Raw genomic sequence first — 11,836 nt, forward strand, 5'->3', positions numbered from 1 at the left:
GGGCCTCTCACCACTTGACCGCTGGGTAGCTGTACAGGCAGGGTTCTGTAGGTGTCATGGAGAAGGCAAACGTAAGGAGGGATTTGGAGGAGAATGAGATAGTGGCAGATGGATTTTATCCCATGTGTAAGGGGCTGCAGCATGGGAGAAAGCACAGAGCTATGTAAGGGAGAAACTGATGGTGAGTGGGAAAGGTTGAGAATGCAGGTGGAGTGAAGGTCGAGGTCAGTGTCATGCTAGGTTACTAGAGTATCTAGGTCGCAGGGGAGCGCTAAGCTGAGAGGGGCCTTATGGGTAAAGACAGGGGCCCAGAGCCTTGAAGATATCTGGGCCCTAGAATCTAACTTCCACTGATTTCAGTGGTGGTTAGATGCCTAAATACCTTGGAGGATCTTGGCCAACAAGCTCACGTTTGATGGGAAGGTGAGGGGACTCAGGGGCTGGCAAGCTCAGACCCACAAGCCAGAAAGATGATCTTAGCAGCAGCCTTCTGAGTAAACTTGAGGGAAGCAGGGCTGCAGTAAGCAAAGCCAGAAAGGAGGAGGTTTGAACAATCTAGATGTGAGATGAGATTTTTGGCTGCATGGGCAGGAGGGAAAGGCTGGACCTCTGTGATACTAACGTGAGAAGGAAATTCTTCCTATGTCATCAATAACTAGGGAGGATACTAAACAGCAACTATTAAAGTTAAACTTGATAACTTGCACCCAAGAGTATTAAAAGAATTGGCCAAGGAGCTCTCTGAACTATTGTTGATTTTTAACAAATCTTCCTATTATTTATATTACCGTGGTGCCTAGTAGCCCTAGTCATGGACCAGGGCTTTATTTTGCTAGGTGCTGTACAGACACAGAACAAAGAGACAGTTGCTGCCCCAAAGAGCTTGAAACTGTGGGGAAGTTCCAGAGGGGGGGGGCAGGGAAGCTAGAGTCATACCAAATGCTTAAACAGAATAAACTAGGGATAACAGCAGACCACTGAGCCTGGCAGTGATTGTGGGAAGGCTTATATGGGACACAATCAGTAAAGAATTAAGAACTAGCAGCATAATTATTGTCAGTCAACAGTGTTGTATGGAAAAATGGGTCTTGTCAATCACACTTGCTGTGTTTTTTTTTAATGAGATCACAAGTTTGGTTGATAAAAGTAATGGCGTTGATACCATTTGTAACAGGTTCGGTCACAGAGACCCCCTTGGGACTGTCACCTGATGTGCTTGAATTACCTCTGAGCCCATTTTGCCTGCCAGCTTGGGACTCCAGAACCCCGCCTTGTTGAGCCAGACATGCTAGCCTGCTGCAACACAGACCCAGGTCCTGGTCCATGCCCCCAAAGCTGCAGACTTTAACTAAAAACTGCTCAGCAGGTTTCCTATCTCCAGCACCCAGACACCCAGCTCCCAATGGAATCCAAACCCCAAATAAATCCGTTTTACTCTGTGTAAAGCTTATACAGGGTAAACTCATAAATTGTCCACCCTCTATAACACTGATAGAGAAACTTGCACAGCGGTTTGCTCCCCCAGGTATTAATCACTTATTCTGGGTTAATTAATAAACAAAAGTGATTTTATTAAGTGTAAAAAGTAGGATTCAAGTGTTTTCAAGTAATAACAGACAGAACAAATTCACCAAGCAAAATAAAGCAAAAACACACATGTCTAAGCCTCATAAATTAAGAAACTGTTTACAGATAATATCTCACCCTCAGAGATGTTCCAATAAGCTTCTTTCATAGACTAGACTCCTTCCTAGTCTGGCCCAAACCTTTCCCCTGGTTCAGTCCTTGTTTGTTTCAGCAGACATCTTAGGTGGAAAACAGGTGTTCTCATGACCGGCAGCCCCCTTTGTCCTGTTCCACCCCCTTTTATAACTTTGGCACAAAGTGGGAATCTTTTGTCTCTCTGGGTCCCCACCCCTCCTTCTAAAAGGAAAAGCACCAGGTTTAAGATGGATTCCAATATTAGATGACATGTTCACATGTCCTGTGAGACCCCACCCTTATTCTTCCAGGACTGGCACGCACCCAGGAAGGTTTGCAAGTAAACAGACCATTTACAACCAATTGTCCTAGTCAATGGCAGCCATCAAGCTTCCAAACCACCATTAATGGCCCATATTTTGCATAATTACAATAGGACCTCAGAGTTATACTTCATATTTCTAGCTTCAGATACAAGAATGATACATGTATACAAATAGGATGACCACACTCAGTAGATTATAAGCTTTGTAACGATACCTTACAAGAGACCTTTTGCCTAAAGCATATTCCAGTTACATCATATTCATACTCATAGGCATATTTCCATAAAACATTATGTAGTGTAACGTCACAACATTTACTAAGCCCTGGTCTACACTACGGGGTTAGGTCGAATTTAGACACATTAGGTCGATTTTGAAATGAATGTGTCTACACAACCAACCTCGTTCTGTCGACCTAAAGGGCTCTTAAAATCGACTTCTGTACTCCTCCCCAGTGAGGGGAGTAGTGCTAAAATCAACCTTGCTCGGTCAAATTTGGGGTAGTGCAGATGCAATTCGATGGTATTGGCCTCCAAGAGCTATCCCAGAGTGCTCCAATGTGACCACTCTGGACAGCACTTTGAACTCCAATGCACTAGCCAGGTACACAGGAAAAGCCCCGGGGAAATTTTGAATTTCATTTCCTGTTTGGTCAGTGTGGCAAGCTCAGCAGCACAGGTGACCATGCAGTCCCCACAGAATTGCAAATGAGCTCCAGCATGGAGCGAACAGGAGACACTGGATCTGATTGCTGTATGGAGAGAAGAATCTGTGTAGGCCGAACTCTGATCAAAAAGAAGAAATGCTAACATATATATATGCCAAAATCGCACAGGGCATGGTGGAGAGAAGCTACAACAGGGACACACAGCAGTGCCCTGTGAAAGTTGAAGAGCTCAGGCAAGCCTACCAAAAGACAAAAGAGGCAAACGGTCTCTCCGGGTCAGAGCCCCATACATGCCGCTTCTACGATCAGCTGCATGGCATTCTAGGGGGGGGGGACCCTACCACTACCCCACCACTGTCCATGGACACCTGCAAGGGGAGAGTCTCACAAAACAGGGAGGAGAATTTTTTGGATGAGGAAGAGGAGGAGGAGGAGGACGTTTTCATGACCCTGGAGCCAATACCCTCCAAAGGCAGGATCCCCAACCCTGAAGCCGGAGAAGGCAGCTCTGGTGAGCGCACATTTGTAACTACTATACAGGGTTTAAAAGCAATAGGGAATCATAGAATCATAGAATATCAGGGTTGGAAGGGACCTCAGTAGGTCATCTAGTCCAACCCCCTGCAAATAGTGTTTAATGTTTGATTTGCCCTGAAGAATTGGGATGCATTTGCAGCCCGTACAGCTACTGGAAAAGTCTGTTTAAGTGTGTCATAAAAATAAAGGGAAGGGTAACCACCTTTCTGTATACAGTGCTATAAAATCCCTCCTGGCTGGAGGCAAAACCTTTTCACCTGTAAAGGGTTAAGAAGCTAAGATAACCTCGCTGGCACCTGACCAAAATGACCATTGAGGAGACAAAGTACTTTCAAGGCTGAAAGGGGGGAAACAAAGGGTCTGTCTGTCTATGTGATGCTTTTGCAGGGAACAGATCAGGAATGCAGACTCAGAACTTCTGTAAAGTTAGTAAGAAATCTAGCTAGAAATGTGTTAGATTTCTTTTTGTTTAAGGGCTGGTAAAATAGCTGTGCTGAATGGAATGGATATTCCTGTTTTTATGCCTTTTTGTAACTTAAGGTTTTGCCTAGAGGGATTCTCTATGGTTTGAGTCTGATTACCCTGTAAGGTATTTACCATCCTGATTTTACAGAGGTGATTCTTTTATCTTTTCTTTAATTAAAATTCTTCTTTTAAGAACCTGATTGATTTTTCATTGTTCTTAAGATCCAAGGGTTTGGGTCTGTGTTCACCTGTACAAATTGGTGAGGATTTTTATCAACCCTTCCCAAGGAAAGGGGGTGTAGGGCTTGGGGGGATATTTTGGGGGAAGACGTCTCCAAGTGGGCTCTTTCCCTGTTCTTTGTTTAACACACTTGGTGGTGGCAGCATAAGATTCAAGGACAAGGCAAAGTTTGTACCTTGGGGAAGTTTTTAACCTAAGCTGGTAAGAATAAGCTTAGGGGGTCTTTAATGCAGGTCCCCACATCTGTACCTTAGAGTTCAGAGTGGGGAAGGAACTGTGACATGGTGGCAGAGTGGTGGGATCATTCTGAGATTTTTGGGGGGATCATTTTGAGATTTTTTTGAGATCATTGTGAACCAGAAGCACAGGAGGATTTTAAAAGGTTTTGTAAAAGAGGATTGCAGCTGTAAATTCTGTGTCTCTGCCTGGGGGACAGAGCAGCAGGCATAACAAAGGGATTCTTCTTTTTTGAGCTGGAGCTTTCTCTATCTAAAGGCAGGGTAGTTAACCTCCTGCAGGGAATTCACAATTTTTTCACAGACCTGAAAAGATTTTTTTTTTTTAGCTAAGAGCAGCTAGAGGGTTTTCTGTCTATTTGCCTGGAGACAGAGGTGTTAGTTGTTGTTTTTTAGGATTTTTCTGTAGGCTGGGAATAGCTATCAGAGGACATAGGTATCACATTATAGCACAGCAAAATTTTACAAGCCAAGTTTTTTTGTTTTGTGGTTTTCTTTCTAACTCTCGGGTGCAACGTTAGTTAAAAACAGAGAGGCTAGGATGACAGAAACCAAGGCACAACACAAACTGGAGTTAACCAGACTGGAAGCAGCAAAAGAGGCAGAAAAAGCCCAAGAGGCTGCCCACAGGAGAGATGTGGAGGCAGAAAAAGCCCAAGAGGCTGCCCACAGGAGAGCTGTGGAGGCAAGGGAAAAAGAACTGGAAGATAAGGAAAAAGAGAGGAAGCATGCACTGGAGATGGAGAAGGCAAAGGCTCAGCAGAATATACCGGATAACCCTAACAATCCTTACCCAACAATCCACAAATGGGACCGACTATGTCCACAGTATGATGAACCCAGTGATATTGCTGAATATGTTCTCACCTTTGAGAGACTGTGCACGCTCCATAAAATTTCTGAAGCTCACAAGATGACCACATTGGTCGCAAAATTGACTGGAAGAGCTCTGGACATATTCAATAAGATGCCTATTGATGAGGCTTCTGACTATAATAAGTTCAAGGATTTGGTTTTAAAACAATTTCAAGTTACACCTGAAACTTACAGAGTAAAATTTAGAGCCCTTAAGAGAGGACCTGGACTAAGTAATGTGGCTTATGTAAACCAGATGACAGATCTGTTTGATAAATGGCTCAATGGACGGGATGTAACTAGCTTTGGAGGAATGTGGGATTTGATGATACAGGAGCAATTCCTAAATATGTCCAAGGATGATATAAAACAGTGTTTATGGGATAAGAAAATTGACTCAGCAGGAAGTCTTGCTTCTTTTGCTGATCAATACGAGCAGTCCCAGACCACCAGAGAGGTGAGGCAAACCAGAACAAAACAGGTGGAGGGAGGAGAGAGGAACAACCCTGGTCGCAGTTGGAGTGCATACCAGAAGGGACAACCTCAGACCACACTCTACTACCGGGGGCAGCCCAAGGCCCCAGCTACACCCCAAGGAACACTCCAGACACCTTATCACCCCTCCACACCATTCTCCAGCAACCCACCTCGCCCCAGTGACCCGTCAGCTGGACGATGTTTTAAATGTAATGAGCCGGGGCATGTAAAGGCCAACTGCCCCAAGAACCCCAACAGATGACAGTTCATTGCACCAGAATCACACCAGAGGTCCTCAGGCCCAGATACCTCCTAGATATCCTCAGAGTGGAGGGAAACTGTGAGTGTGGATGGGAAGAAGGTCACTGTATGGAGGGACACTGGAGCACAAGTGTCGGCTATCCATGCTTCCTTAGTGGACCCCAATTTAATCGACCCAGAGATCCAAGTGACGATTCAACCCTTCAAGTCCAACTCTTTCAATTTGCCTACAGCGAAGTTGCCTGTCCAGTACAAGGGCTGGTCAGGAATGTGGACTTTTGCAGTCTATGATGATTATCCCATCCCCATGCTGTTGGGGGAAGACTTGGCCAATCATGTGAAGCTAGCCAAGAGGATGGGAATGGTCACCTGCAGCCAGGCTAAGCAAGCTGTCACATCTAGCTCTATTCCAGAAACTTCTACCAGGACCCGGTCAGAGGTGATGGAAGTGGACCCCATGCCAACATCAGCAACAGCAGTAGTGGATCCAGTCCCAGAGACCCAGACAGAGCCAGTCCCAGAACCGGAACTGGCGGAACAACCAGCACCAGAACCAGTGCCAGCACTGAATCCAGTGCTTGCAACCCCAACACTAGAGGGCCCCACCAAACCTGCACTGGCAGCAGCAGGTACCCTACACAAGAAGCTCAGCTGGAGCCTGAACCCCAACATAATGCACCAGCAGAGAGCGGTTCATAGTTAATGGAAACAGCCCCATCACCTGCATCGCTTCCAGAGGGACCAAGCCTAGGTCCACAATCCAGTGAGGAACTGATGTCTCCAGCATCAAGGGAACAGTTCCAGACTGAACAGGAAGCAGATGAAAGCCTTCAGAGAGCTTGGATGGTGGCATGGAGCAACCCACCACCTCTCAGCTCTTCTAATCGATCCAGGTTTGTTGTAGAAAGAGGACTTTTATACAAGGAAACTCTTTCTGGGGGACACCAGGAAGACTGGCATCCTCAGAGACAGTTGGTAGTTCCAACTGAGAACAGGGTAAAGCTATTAAGCTTAGTCCATGATCATCCTAGTGGCCATGCTGGGATTAACAGAACCAAAGACCATTTGGGAAAGTCATTCCACTGGGAGGGAATGGGCAAAGATGTTTCTACCTATGTCCAGTCTTGTGGGGTGCCAAAGAATGGGAAAACCCCAAGACAAGGTCAAAGCCCCTCTCCAGCCACTCCCAATCATTGAGGTTCCATTTCAGTGAGTAGCTGTGGATATTCTGGGTCCTTTTCCGAAAAAGACATCCAGAGGAAAGCAGTATATACTGACTTTCATGGATTTTGCCACCCGATGGCCGGAAGCAGTAGCTCTAAGCAACACTAGGGCTAAAAGTGTGTGCCAGGCACTAACGGACATTTTGCCAGGGTAGGTTGGCCCTCCGACATCCTCACAGATACAGGAATTAATTTCCTGGCAGGAGCTATGGAAAGCCTTTGGGAAGCTCATGGGGTGAATCACTTGGTTGCCACCCCTTACCATCATCAAACCAATGGCCTGGTGGAGAAGTTTAATGGAACTTTGGGGGCCATGATACATAAATTCATAAATGAGCACTCCAGTGATTGGGACCTAGTGTTGTAGCAGTTGCTCTTTGCCTACAGAGCTGTACCACATCCCAGTTTAGGGTTTTCCCCATTTGAACTTGTATATGGCCGTGAGGTTAAGGGGCCATTACAGTTGGTGAAACAGCAATGGGCGGGATTTACACCTTCTCCAGGAACTAACATTCTGGACTTTGTAACCAACCTACAAAACACCCTCCAAACCTCTTTAGCCCTTGCTAAAGGGCTTGCTAAAGGATGCTCAAAAAGAGCAAAAAGCCTGGTATGATAAACATGCCAGAGAGCGGTCCTTCAAAGTAGGGGACCAGGTCATGGTCTTAAAGGCGCTCCAGGTCCATAAAATGGAAGTGTTGTGGGAAGGGCCATTCACAGTCCAAGAGCACCTGGGAGCTATTAATTATCTCATAGCATTCCCCACCTCCAACCAAAAGCCTACGGTGTACCTTATTAATTCTCTAAAGCCCTTTTATTCCAGAGAATTAAAGGTTTGTCAGTTTACAGCCCAGGGAGGAGATGATGCTGAGTGGCCTGAAGGTGTCTACTACAAAGGGAAAAGTGCTGGTGGCGTGGAAGAGGTGAACCCCTCCGTGATCCTTGGGCATATGCAGCAACAGCAGATCTGTGCATTAGCTATGCGCCGATGTTCTCAGCCACCCCAGGACTGACTGAATGGGCATACCACTCCTTGACACAGATAATGCTCATCCAATTAGAGCCCAACCTTACCGGATGTCTCCTCAAGCTAAAACTGCTATAGAATGGGAGATCCAGGATATGCTACAGATGGGTGTAATCCACCCCTCTGGCAGTGCATGGGCATCTCCAGTGGTTCTAGTTCCCAAACCAGATGGGGAGATACGTTTTTGCGTGGACTACCTTAAGCTAAATGCTGTAACTCGCCCAGACAACTATCCAATGCCACACACAGATGAACTATTGGAGAAACTGGGATGGGCCCAGTTCATCTCTACCTTGGACTTAACCAAGGGGTACTGGCAGGTACTGCTAGATGAATCCGCCAAGGAAAGTTCAGCCTTCACCACACATGTCGGGCTGTATGAATTTAATGTGCTCCCTTTTGGGCTGCGGAATGCACCCGCCATCTTCCAAAGACTTGTAGATGGTCTCCTAGCGGGATTGGGAGAATATGCAATCGCCTACCTTGACGATGTGGCCATATTTTTGGATTCCTGGGCAGAACACCTGAAACATCTACAAAAAGTCTTCGAGCGTATAAGGGAGGCAGGACTAACTGTTAAAGCTAAAAAGTGTCAAATAAGCCTAAACAGAGTGACTTACCTTGGACACCAGGTGGGTCAAGGAACTATCAACCCCTTACAGGCCAAAGTGGATGCTATCCAAAAGTGACCTGTCCCAAAGTCAAAGAAACAGGTCCAATCCTTCTTAGGTTTGGCTGGATATTACAGATGATTTGTACCGCAGTACAGCCAAATTGCTGCCCCACTTGCAGACCTAACCAAAAAGAAACAGCCAAATGCAGTTCAGTGGACTGAAAAGTGTCAGTAGGCCTTTAACCAGCTTAAAGCGACTCTCATGTCTGACCCTGTGCTAAGGGCCCCAGACTTTGACAAACCGTTCCTAGTAACCACAGATGCATCCGAGCGTGGTGTGGGAGCAGTCTTAATGTAGGAAGGACCAGATCAAGAGTTCCATCCTGTTGTGTTTCTCAGCAAGAAGTTGTCTGAGAGGGAAAGCCACTGGTCAATCAGTGAAAAGGAATGTTACGCCATTGTTTCTGCTCTGGAAAAGCAATGCCCATACGTTTGGGGAGGAGGTTTCCACCTGCAAACCGACCATGCTGCACTACAGTGGCTTCATATCACCATGGGAAACAACAAAAAACTTATTTGGTGGAGTTTAGCTCTCCAAGATTTTGATTTCAACATACAACACATCTCAGGAGCTTCTAACAAAGTGGCTGATGCACTCTCCCATGAAAGTTTCCCAGAATCAACTGGTTAAAATCGTCCTTGAGATGTGGAAAATATTGTTAGTCTTTATACAGTTGGTAGTCTATTTAGAGGTGCATGTGTCTTATTAACTCTGTTTTCTCCTAGAGCTCCAGGAAGAAATCACAGCCAGTGTTTCACCCTATCTGTGATTTGGGGGTGTGTCATAAAAATAAAGGGAAGGGTAACCACCTTTCTGTATACAGTGCTATAAAATCCCTCCTGTCCGGAGGCAAAACCCTTTCACCTGTAAAGGGTTAAGAAGCTAAGATAACCTCGCTGGCACCTGACCAAAATGATCATTGAGGAGACAAGATACTTTCAAAGCTGGAGGGGTGGGGGGAACAAAGGGTCTGTCTGTCTGTGTGATGCTTTTGCCGGAAACAGATCAGGAATGCAGACTCAGAACTTCTGTAAAGTTAGTAAGAAATCTAGCTAGAAATGTATTAGATTTCCTTTTGTTTAATGGCTGGTAAAATATGCTGTGCTGAATAGAATGTATATTCCTGTTTTTGTGTCTTTTTGTAACTTAAGGTTTTGCCTAGAGGGGTTCTCTGTGGTTTGAATCTGATTACCCTGTAAGGTATTTACCATCCTGATTTTACAGAAGTGATTCTTTTATCTTTTCTTTAATTAAAATTCTTCTTTTAAGAACCTGATTGATTTTTCATTGTTCTTAAGATCCAAGGGTTTGGGTCTGTGTTCACCTGTACAAATTGGTGAGGATTTTTATCAACCCTTCCCCAGGAAAGGGGGTGTAGGGCTTGAGGGGATATTTTGGGGGAAGACGTCTCCAAGTGGGCTCTTTCCCTGTTCTTTGTTTAACATGCTTGGTGGTGGCAGCATAAGCTTCAAGGACAAGGCAAAGTTTGTACTTTGGGGAAGTTTTTAACCTAAGCTGGTAAGAATAAGCTTAGGGGGTCTTTTATGCAGGTCCCCACATCTGTACCCTCGAGTTCAGATTGGGGAAGGAACCGTGACAACGGGTCTGGGGATTGACCGGGAATCCTCCAGAGACATCTCCATGCAGCTCTCCTGGATGTACTCTGAAAGCCTTTGCAGAAGGTTTCTGGGGAGGGCTGCTTTATATCATCCTCCATGGTAGGACACTTTACCATGCCAAGCCCGTAGCAAGTAGTCTGGAATCATTGCAGCACAAAGCATGGCAGCGAATGGTCCTGGGTTTTGGTCGCATTCAAGCAACATTTGGTCTATATCTTTCTGTATTGACCTCAGGAGAGTGATATCATTCATGGTCACCTGGTTGAAATAGGGGAATTTTTGTAAGGGAACAGTAAAAGGACCCCGTTCATGCTGAGCTGTTTGCACTTGGCTAAAAGGAATCATCCCAGAGAATAGCCATGCAGCGGCGGGAGGGGTGAAGGGATCATCCCAGAGAATAGCCATGCGGTGGGGTGGGGGGAGGTGTGTGCTGCACATCCACCCGAAAACCACAGCCCCTCCTTTTAAATGTGAAACCCAGCCGGCATTGCTTGCTATGGGAAAGGATGGTGCTGCAGTTTGAAACCATTCCCCCATGTTATGAAGGCGTAAGAAGCCAACCCTGTGTACCAAAAGGGTTACCATGGCTGCCTGGAAACCGAATTCTGTTGCCCAGCCATTTGTGATGTGTTACCATACCAGCAGGTGCTCAATATAAAAGGCAAAATGCGACCTTGCACCTAAAGCACATGTGCTGTCTGCTGTGAATTGCTTGATTCACTGTGAAAGAGTCTCCCTTTTGTTCTCAGATATGTATCATCTTAAATTTTACTCTCCCTTTTTATCTCCCCCAGGTACAAATGTTTCTATGCTCCCCCTATCATCTCCATCCCTGAAGTTATCGCAGATTAGAAGGCAAAAAAACGCACTCGGATGACATGTTTTCCGAGCTCATGCAGTCCTCCCTCACTGATAGGGCCCAGCTTAATGCATGGGGGCATTCAGTGGCAGAGGCCAGGAAAGCATTAAATGAGTGCGAAGAGCAGAGGCAGGAGGCGATGCTGAGGCTAATGGGGGAGCAAACGGACATGATGAAGCATCCTAGCCCTGTGGAGGGGGTCCTGCAGGGACACACTGACTGAGGGCTGTTGCTGCGTCCTGGGCAGGTGCCCTGCCACCATCACCATCAAAGAAATACCACCTCCCTAGGTGCGTTACCTAGGGAGGTGGTAGAATCTCCTTCCTTAGAGGTTTTTAAGGTCAGGCTTGACAAAGCCCTGGCTGGGATGATTTAACTGGGAATTGGTCCTGCTTCGAGCAGGGGGTTGGACTAGATGACCTTCTGGGGTCCCTTCCAACCCTGATATTCTATTCTATGATCTGTTGGAGCTTCTTCAAGAGCACAGGTCCCCCCGCCGCATCCATTGTGTAACTGCCCTCCTCCCCAAGTTCCATATCCTCCTCACTCAGACGCCCAAGAACACGGTTCGGGGGAGGCTCCGGGCACCCAGCCACTCTATTACAGAGAATGGCCCAAGCATCAGAAGGCTGTCATTCAAACAGTTTTGATTTGTAGTGTGTCTACAA

This window comes from Lepidochelys olivacea (genome assembly GCF_965140295.1).
Source record: "Lepidochelys olivacea isolate rLepOli2 genome assembly, chromosome: 6".
Lineage (NCBI taxonomy): Eukaryota > Metazoa > Chordata > Testudines > Cheloniidae > Lepidochelys > Lepidochelys olivacea.